This window comes from Theropithecus gelada, chromosome 5, assembly GCF_003255815.1.
Source record: "Theropithecus gelada isolate Dixy chromosome 5, Tgel_1.0, whole genome shotgun sequence".
Classification (NCBI taxonomy): Eukaryota; Metazoa; Chordata; class Mammalia; order Primates; family Cercopithecidae; genus Theropithecus; species Theropithecus gelada.
In genome coordinates, this window is record NC_037672.1 from 96,172,996 (window position 1) to 96,182,636 (window position 9,641).

Genomic DNA, 9,641 nt, shown 5'->3' on the forward strand with positions numbered 1-9,641 from the left:
TCTTTGTGTTTATGAGTTCTCATCATTTAGCTCCTACTGAGGAGAACACGCAGCATTTGGTTTTCTGTTCCTGTGTAAGTTTGCTAAGGCTAATGGCCTCCAGCTCCATGCATGTTTCCACAAAGAACATGATCTCATTCAAAAGACAAACTTATAAAAGCAGAGAGTAGAACAATAGTTTCCAAGGGCAGGAGGTCAGGTAGAAGAGTGAGAAGGATGTTGGCTAAAGGGTACGTAGTTTTGGTTAGACAGGATGAATAAGTTTTGGAGATCTATTGTACAGCATGATGATGATGATAATAATGTATTACATACTTGAAAATTGCTGAGAGTAGATCTTAAATGTTCTCACCACAAAAAAGGTATAAGAGGTGATAGGTATGTTAATTAGCTTGACTTAATCATTTCACAATGTATACATATATCAAAATATCACACCATATATAATTTGTATTTGTCAATTATGCCTTTGTAAAGGAACAAATTTTTATAAATAGTGAGGCTGAACATTTTTTCATATTTTTACTCATCCTTTGACATTCTTTCTCTGAGAACTGTCCATTTATGCCTTTTGTCCATTTTCTGGTTGGTAAGTTCCTTCTTTCCTTATAAATCTGAAAGATCCTCCCTCTAGCTGCCATCTCGCATCCCCGAGTGTGTGTGCCTAATCTCAGCTGGTCCACCCCAGATACCTGAGCACCAACCCTAGTCCCCCTAGCAGCCCCTTATCTGCTCCAACAAGATGAAAGAAACGATCATGAACCAGGAAAACCTCAAACTGCAGGCACAAGTGTGCACTGGTGGGAAAGGAACTGCTCACAGAAAGCAGAAAGAAGGTGGTTCACAGAACAGCCACAGCTGATGATAAAACAAAACAAAACAAAACAAAACAAAACACTTCAATTCTTCTTAAAGAAGTTACAGGTAAACAGTATCTCTGGTATTGAAAAGGTGAATGTGCTTACAAAGCAAGGAACAGTAATCCACTTTAACAACCCTAAATTTCAGGCATGGCAGCAGACACTTTCACCATTACAGGCCATGCTGAGGCAAAGCAGGTGACAGAAATGCTACCCAGCCTCTTAAGCCGGCTTGGTGCAGACAGTCTGACTAGTTTAAGGAGACCGGCTGAAGCTCTGCCCAAACAATCTTGTGGATGGAAAAGCACCACTTGCTACTGGAGAGGATGATGATGATGGAGTTCCAGAATTGTGGAGAATTTTGATGAGGCTTCCAAGAATGAGGCAAGCTGAACTGAGTCGACTTCTGAAGAAGATAAAACTTGAAGTTACTGGAAGCTGCTATTTTCTATTATGACTTCTTTTTAAGAAATTTTTGTTCATGGATCTGATAAAATCTAGATCTCTAATATTTTTAAGCCCAAGACCCTTGGACACTGTATCTCTTTTCAGTTTTCGCTTATACATAATAATTCTTTTTAGCTAGTTAAGCTCAACAAGCTGGGAAATAGTTTGAAACAAAGGTTAATAAAGTTATTTGCCTAGTAAAAAATAAATTAAAAAGTAAAAATTTGAAAGACCATTTATATATTTTAATAGGCATTTTTCACATATGTTGCAAAGATTTTCCCTAGTGTTTTATCTTGTATTTTTATGTGTATATATGTTTAATCAACAGCAGTTGTAACTTTTTAAACTATGAACTAGAAATAAATGGTAAAACTTGTGACTGGGCGTGGTGGTTTGTGCCTGTAATCCCAGCACTTTAAGAGGCTGAGGTGGGCGGATCATGAGGTCAGGAGATCGAGACCATCCTGGCTAACACAGTGAAACCCCATCTCTGCTAAAAACACAAAAAATTAGCCTGGTGTGGTGGCGGGCACCTGTAGTCTCAGCTACTCGGGAGGCTGAGGCAAGAGAATCGCTTGAACCTGGGAGGAAGAGGTTGCAGTGAGCCGAGATTGCATCTCTGCACTCCAGCCTGACCACAGAGTGAGACTCCGTCTCAAAAAAAAAAACAAAAAAAAAAACCCTAAAAGATTATTGTGGATTATTTTCAAGTGTTTAAAGGATGCTGAGGTATATTCTTTTCCACAAGTTTTTAAAAATTTGATCTCAATGTAATACATAAATTACACATGCATTTATTTATTCATTTATTCATTTATTTATTTGATGGAGTCTCGCTGTCATCCAGGCTAGAGTGCAGTGGTGCGATCTCTGCTCACTGCAACCTCCACCTCCCGAGTTCAAATGATTCTTGTGCCTCAGCCTCCTGAGTAGCTGGGATTACAGACCTGTGCCATCACACCCCGCTAATTCTTTTGTATTTTTAGTAGAGATGAGGTTTCATCATGTTGCCCAGGCTCTTCTGAAACTTCCGACCTCAGGTGATCTGCCTGCCTCAGCCTCCCAAAGTGCTGGGATTACATGTGTGAGCCACCTCGCCCAGCCTAAAATTTTTTTATACTAGTCCACACTGTCTTTTCTCATGAAAATGTATTATTAAGCAGGATTTTTCTAGTAGAATCAGTTTTCCCTTTGTTATGAATGCATAGAAGATCAAAAACTAAATTAAAGCTAGAGGATCAGAATTCTTTTCTTCAGCTAAAAATGTGGGGGACGATGTCCCTCTTTCCTTCAGTTAGAACCAGTGCTAAACTATCTAGTAACTTACAAGATTTATTTGTGACCCTTAGAGAAAATTCTATGTCTTCTTGATGTAACCTATTCCAACATTAAATGATTTTCTTTAATATAAAAATCTCTCGTGCAGCAATCTAAGCTGTTTTTCTTTTTCTCTCTCTTTAAAAAAAAAAAAAAAAAAAATCTCTGTTGCCCAGGCTGGAGTGCAGTAGCACGATATTGGCTCACTACAACCTCCACCTTCCAGGTTCAAACAATTCTTGTGCCTCAGCCTTCCTAGTAGCTGGGATTACAGGTCTGTACCACTACGCCTGGCTAATTTTTTCTGGATTTTTAGTAGAGATGAGGATTCGCCATGTTGACCACGCTGGTCTCAAACTCCTGACCTCAAATGATTTACCCGCCTTGGCTTCCCAAAGTGCTGGGATTACAGGTGTGAGCCACTGTGCCCAGCCTGTTTTTGCTTTTCTTTTATTTATTTATTTTTTTTTTTTTTTGAGACACAGTCTCGCTCTGTTGCCTCGGCTGGAGTACAGTGGTGCCATCTCAGCTCACTGCAAGCTCCGCCTCCCGGGTTCACACCATTCTTCTGCCTCAGCCTCCCGAGTAGCTGGGACTACAGGCGCCCGCCACCACCCCCGGCTAATTTTTTGTATTTTTAGTAGAGGCGGGGTTTCACCATGTTAGCCAGGATGGTCTTGATTTCCTGACCTCGTGATTTGCCCACCTCAGCATCCCAAAGTGCTGGGATTACAGGCGTGAGCCACCGCGCCCGGCGGGTTTCTTTTTAAAGTTATTATTTAACAATGACTTTCCTCAGGCTATTGCCCCTTAGACTTCATGTTTCCAGATTGAACAATCCCAACTCCGTATGCAGACCAAATCAAATAATTGCCCTTATATTTCTTTGGAGTTCAAGAACATATGAGCAACTAGAGACATTAAGTGAGGACCAAGCACACACACACACACACACGCACAGTCCCTTATTTTAAAAGTGTCTAAGGGTGACTTCAAATTTTCCATTTTAATTATGATAAAATGTACTTCATTTTGCCTAAACAAAGACCAACTGTAATAAACCACATTTGCTTTTCATTTTAGTGAAAACTTCGAGTAAAGCCCAAAAGGGTCTTCCACTGTGGAAGGGATGTGGGATAAGCTGTAGAGAAGTTACAAGACCATGTTTGTTGTGAATAATAGGCTTCTAGCATTCCCCGAGCCCTCACTGTGCATGGAGCTCTACTCTGAGCCCGAGACTTAAGGAAGAAGCTTATCCTTTCCTGAAAGACAGGGTAAACAAAATGAGAACCCGTGCTAATAGAGAAGATGGGCACATAAATAATGACTTACAGGGTAGAGCTAGGTGCTTGGGATGGCAAACCACGTGGGGTAGAATTCATGGATTTGACCTAAAGAGGTTTTTGCGGCTCTTTTATGGCTACATTCTAGGTCAAGAGACTTCAACCAAATAGCTCTATCTTCTTCCATTAGGGCTCCTCTAACAAAAATACCTTAGACTAGTCATTTATAAACAGTAGAAACTTATTGCTCACAGTTCTGAAGGCTGGAAATTCTGACACCAAGGCTCCAGCAGATTCGGTGTCCTGTGAGGGCCCCTTCCTTATAGATGATGCGTTCCAGCTGCGTCTTCACATGGCAGAAGGGGCAGACTAAGTTCCCTCTAGCTTCTCTTATAAGAGCATTAATCCCATTCATGTGGTTCTGCCCTCATGACCTAATCACCTCCTAAAGCCCTCACCTCTTGATACTATTGCTTTGGTGATTAGGTTTCAATAGTAGATTGTGGGTGAGAGGACACAAATGTTCAGACCATAGCTTGTGGGTACAGAGGAGGTCCATCATATTCAGCCTCTCTGCGATGGCCTTACCCATGGTCCAGATGCCTCTCCAGAATCTCTGAAAAATCGTTTCATTCCCCAGGCCCTTTCTCCTCCACCTTGTGCATTCACCTATAGTACAGTCACCTGCCTTTCTAATTCCTACTGATGGGAGCTTCAGGTGTGGGGCCCAGAGACTCTTTATGTGGAGTCAACTCATCTCAGGTGGGTCTTGGTGAGAACGAGATGGTGCCAGTGTTAGCAGCAGTGAATCCGTATGGGTTTGCAGCAACTCGATTCTTGCCTCTTCAGAGGAAAGAATTCACTGGAGGGGTATAAGGTGGAGTGAGAGACCAAGGCAAGTTTTAGAGCAGGAACCAAAGAAAGTAAAGTATACTTGGAAGAGGGCCAAGCAGGCAACTTGAAAGATCCAAGTCCGCTTTCAGCCCTTCACTTGGGGTTTTATACATTGGCATGGTTCCAGGGTTTGTGTCTCTCCTCCCTTGATTTTTTCCTTGGGGCAGGCTGTCTGCATGTGGTGGCCTGCCAAGACTTAGCAGGGGCTACATGTGCAGTGTGCTTACTGAAGTTTTGTGCATGTTCATTTGAGGTGTTTTTTCCTTACCAGTTCATATGGCTTGGCTGTGTCCCCACCCAAATCTCATCTTGAATTGTAGTTCCCATAATCCCCATGTGTCATGGGAGGGGCCCAGTGGGAGGTACTTGAATCATGGAGGTGGTTACCCCCATCCTGTTCTCATGATAGTGAGTTCTCATGAGATCCAATGATTTTATCAGCATCTGGCTTTCCCCTGCCAGCACTTCTCTCTCCTGCTACCCTGTGAAGAAGGATGTGTTTCCTTTCCCTTCTAGCATGATTGTAAGTTTCCTGAGGCCTCCCCAGGAATGTGGAACTGTGAGTCAATTAAATCTCTTTTGTTTATAAATTACCCAGTCTTGGGTATTTCTTCATAGCAGCATGACAATGGACTAATACACCAGCCGAATGTTCTTAGAAGAAGGTCATATACCAGTTAAGCACCACCACTTTGCCTTTTAGGGCACATGCTTGAGTCCACTTACCCAGTTCCTAAGATATTATCAGGAAGCCACTGATCGCCCACTTCAGATGTTTTCTATCTATTGGGAGCCTGCCTTTCTCTGGTGCCAGCTGTGTCCAATTATTATTTTAGAGTGACAGTTAACAACCACTTGAGCATCACCTGATGGTCACCTGACATTCCTTGTGGCGACCTCTCCTACCCTGCTCATGTCTGCCCAGCTACCTACTTTTACGCCAGTGGTAGTAGAACTAGGGTTTTACTACCATTAGATGCAATGACCTGTAAAAATTGACTGAGTAACTGCACATATGTCCTGTTTCCTCTTTTATCCCTAAAGTATATATTCTCTGAGATCTCCCAATCTACTATCCACTCCCCAAGAGGGCGCTCTGGAACCAGGACACACTCAAATCACCTAGTTTTAAAAACTCTTCAGATGAGCAGTGCTGCCTCCATGATATGAACTAGTCAAATCTCCAAGATGTCAGACTCCTGAAGTCCAGGGTCTCAGCCAACATGTGCGAGCTCCTTGGCAAGCTAACATTTTGACACTGTTTCAAATTAATATTTTAAAAATATTCTAGGATTTTCAGCTTAATGTTTGCAAGAGATGACAGATGCTCTGGCAGATGGGTGGAGCAGGACATGGATGCCAGGACTCAGCATCTCCTCTGTTGACCCAGCAATCCTGCCTTAGCCGTGCCTCACTAAGGGAAACAGAAGCTTAGTGTTAATTGCACTCATCTTCCTTAGACCGTAGTTAGTTGACCAACTATTTTTATTCAAGGGTGCCTCTTAGAGATTCTAATTCTCAATCCAAGTGGCTATATAAAAGCTTTATTCCTTTGAACCACAGGCAGTACTTTCCCTGAGACGAATTTGGTGAGTGTAATTTTCACCTCTCATATTTCCAATGGGTTCTTAGTGCACTTGCATGCACGCCTGCACACACACGATCAGGACTCCTGGAAATTGCCAGATGAGTCCATGTCTTGATCTAATTTTGCATGGTCGGAACTTCACACGGGTCACTTATTGTCCTAGTACTTAGCTTAGTGCAAACAAAACACAAAACTAAAACAATTTACCTCCTAAACAATTCAGAGCAATTTAGAGAATGCATCATAAAAGACTGCTCTCAGTTTTTAAAATTCTGCTTCTTTTGCAAGACAGGGTATTGTTCTGTCACCCAGGCTGGAGTGCAGTGGCACCATTATGGCTCACAGCTACCTCAAACTCCCGGGCTCCCACAATCCTCTCTCCTCAACCTCCTGCCACCTGCCACTGTGACTGGCTAATTTTTTATTTTTTATTCTTTGGTAGAGACAGGGCCTCGCTTTGTTACCTAGGCTGGTCTCCTGGACTGAAATGATTCTCCTGCCTCAGCCTCCCAAAGTGTTGGGATTATAGGCGTGAGTCACCGTGCCCAGCCCAACCCTCGAATTATATCACACAGGCAGGAAGTGTCTGATAGCAGGTGGCATAGGCTCTGTGGGACTGTTTTCTTTTAGGAAACAATCTCTCATCATCAACATGCTTGAGGCCCCAGGAAAGGTCTTTGTTGCTTTAACTTGGGCACTCTGTGTTTGTCCAGCTGTACTGACATTTCATGGTGTGGGTGAGTCAGTGGGGAAGGGAAAGGCAGCAGCCATGGGAGGCAAGCCAAGGGATCCTTTTAGAATATGGAACCTCTGGAAAGAACCGAAAAGACCAATGGGTGTCCTGCCTTTTCACTTGATAGTAGTAGCAGCAAAAGAGCCATCCAGTCAGTAGGGTCCTGCCTCGTCTGCAAGGAAAGAAGGAGGCTTTCTGGGCCTCCTTTCATCAAGAGAAGGATTTAATATTTCACTTAGTCAGACCTCCATGTTCAGCTGAAGGACAGACATCCCCGTGGATGTCTAAGCAGACATTTATCCTGGCAGCTGTGGGGCCTGATTCCTGGACTTTACGGCTCAGGCTTTTTCAAAAGCAAACAAACACTGCAAGAGAAGGCCCTCATTATTTAAATAGGGTCAAGAATTCCTAGTTCAGGCAAGTCTGCCAGGGTCCTAAACTGCGGATCAGTCAGGTGACTTCAGCCGGTGATTGGTTTCGTTCACACAATGTTTTACTTTTTATTTTTAATTGGCAACCCCTGCACAAAGCAACAATACTGGAGGTAGGCTTTCAGGATTTAGATCGAGGCCCACAAGTGTTTTCTGAGCACTCTGGATGGGCAGGCTCTCTGATAGGCCAGTTTTCTGATAGGCTAGTATTTCAGTCATTCACTCTAGCCCTGCCCAGTGGCCTTGAAATAAATTGCAGCGCCAAATAGCGGAGTGCCCCACCTTCTGAGTGTTTGAGCCTCTCCCCTCCTGAGTGGAGACATGGAGGCTCAGAGCAAGATTAGGAGAATCACTCTTGGCAACAGATAAAGGGATCAGTGGAAGAAGGAGCAGCTGAGGCCTGGGGAAATTTACATAAGCCTTCTAGAAGTAGGGGCTCAGAGCCTCAGAAGGGACAGTAAGAAACCAGACCAAAGGAAAACATCTGTAATGAGCTGTGAGGACCAGTGAGCTGCAGAGGTCGGAGCAGGCACCTCCCACCTACAGAACAATCAAGCAGTGGCCAAAGCAAACCTTTCTGCAGTTGGGATTTATTTTATTGTCATTCTTCCCTTCCCATGGCTGCTGAGCCTTTGAAGTAATCCTCAGCGTGAAAAGCTAGGAGGATGTGCACATAAGAGGCCCTTTGAAAAAGCCTTAGGGAAAGTAGCCAAGCTCGGGAGGGAGCAATTGCAAAGTGACTAGGACAAGGAAGCAGGGAAGGATTGTGGGGAGACGAGACAGGTAGCTTAAAACCCTTGCCATAGCAAGCCTTCTTTAAGTGGCAAGCCAAAAGGCCCAGCCCAGTGGGCCTCAACCAACACTTGGGCTCATGGTCCTATTTCAGCATGAAATTCATTCCTGTGACTGCAAGGGAGCTGAACAGTACAATGATCTTAATGACTGTATTGCAAACCACAAAGGATCTATGTTCATGAATAAGCAATAACCAGCTGAAAACATATTACCTTTACCAAAAAAAAAAAAAAAAAAAAAGGTGAAAAGAGCACAAAATCTAGTGAGTAAAGTGTAGGCAGCAGATCATAATGTGGTAGCCGATGTTCATCCCCTTGACCACTCTGGTCGGGCCCAGAGACATGGTGCTTACGTTTGCTCCAATGGAGACTGGATAGAAACAGAATAGAGATGCAAAGGAAAAAACAACCTTAGTTGTGTAGGGAAAACACTAAGGGCTCCGGCATAAAACTGGAGAGATTACAAGGGGTATGTGAATATACACAGCAGGTACCTCATCCACTCTGCCATCATGACCGATAAAGAGCTTTGAACCAGAGACAGGGAAAAGACTTTGCAGTCAAGGAAAATTATAAAGTATAGCATGAAGTCCCTGTACTATGCTTCTATACCCTGAAATACATCCTTGGGGAAGAGCGACCAGATGCCCCATGAAACATGAAGAGATCCAAGGCAGAGAGAACTCGTGTCCTGTTCTTCATCTGGAGATTTGATGTCTGTTTGGGGAAGGCCAACAGGAAAATGGCATGGAAGATCTAATCACCAGAGGGCCAATAGCTGCCCCCATGTTTCCAATGGCTTCCAAGTGCCCCAGAACATTTTGCAGGTAACTGAGAGAGAAAGAGAGGAGCAGTTCTGCTCCAGGATTGCCCGGGTCAGAGTGAAGGTCCGAGCAGCAAAAGACCTGGGTTACGAGACCCATGTCAGTGATGGGAGAAAGTTGCAGCTGCAGTCTTGGCATCCTCAGCTCCATGGTGCTAAGTGGGAGCAGAATTGACACTCAATTGACGATGGGCTCTCACTATCTTTAGGAGCAAGCACCATGGGCTGTGCGTACCAAGAACAAGGCTGGCCCAGGTGACCTGAGTGGGGTGCGGGCTGTGATAGGAGACCAGAGTGGACCCATTTTCCTCCTGTGGTGGCTTCACTGGGATTTTCCATAAGCCTCCAGGAGTTTAGGATAGGCACCAGAAAGAGGGGGAGGTAGAAAACACTGAGGAAGGGGGAATATAACTGAATTTCAAATTAGAAGATACTGGAAAGTTACTGGCTGGGGCTGAGAAGACCCAG

The 9,641-nt window shown here is 43.9% G+C and overlaps 1 pseudogene; it reads left to right on the plus strand.

Moving 5' to 3' along the window:
• Positions 1–757: 757 nt before the first annotated feature.
• Positions 758–1,253, plus strand: LOC112625258 (annotated as a pseudogene).
• Positions 1,254–9,641: the final 8,388 nt, after the last annotated feature.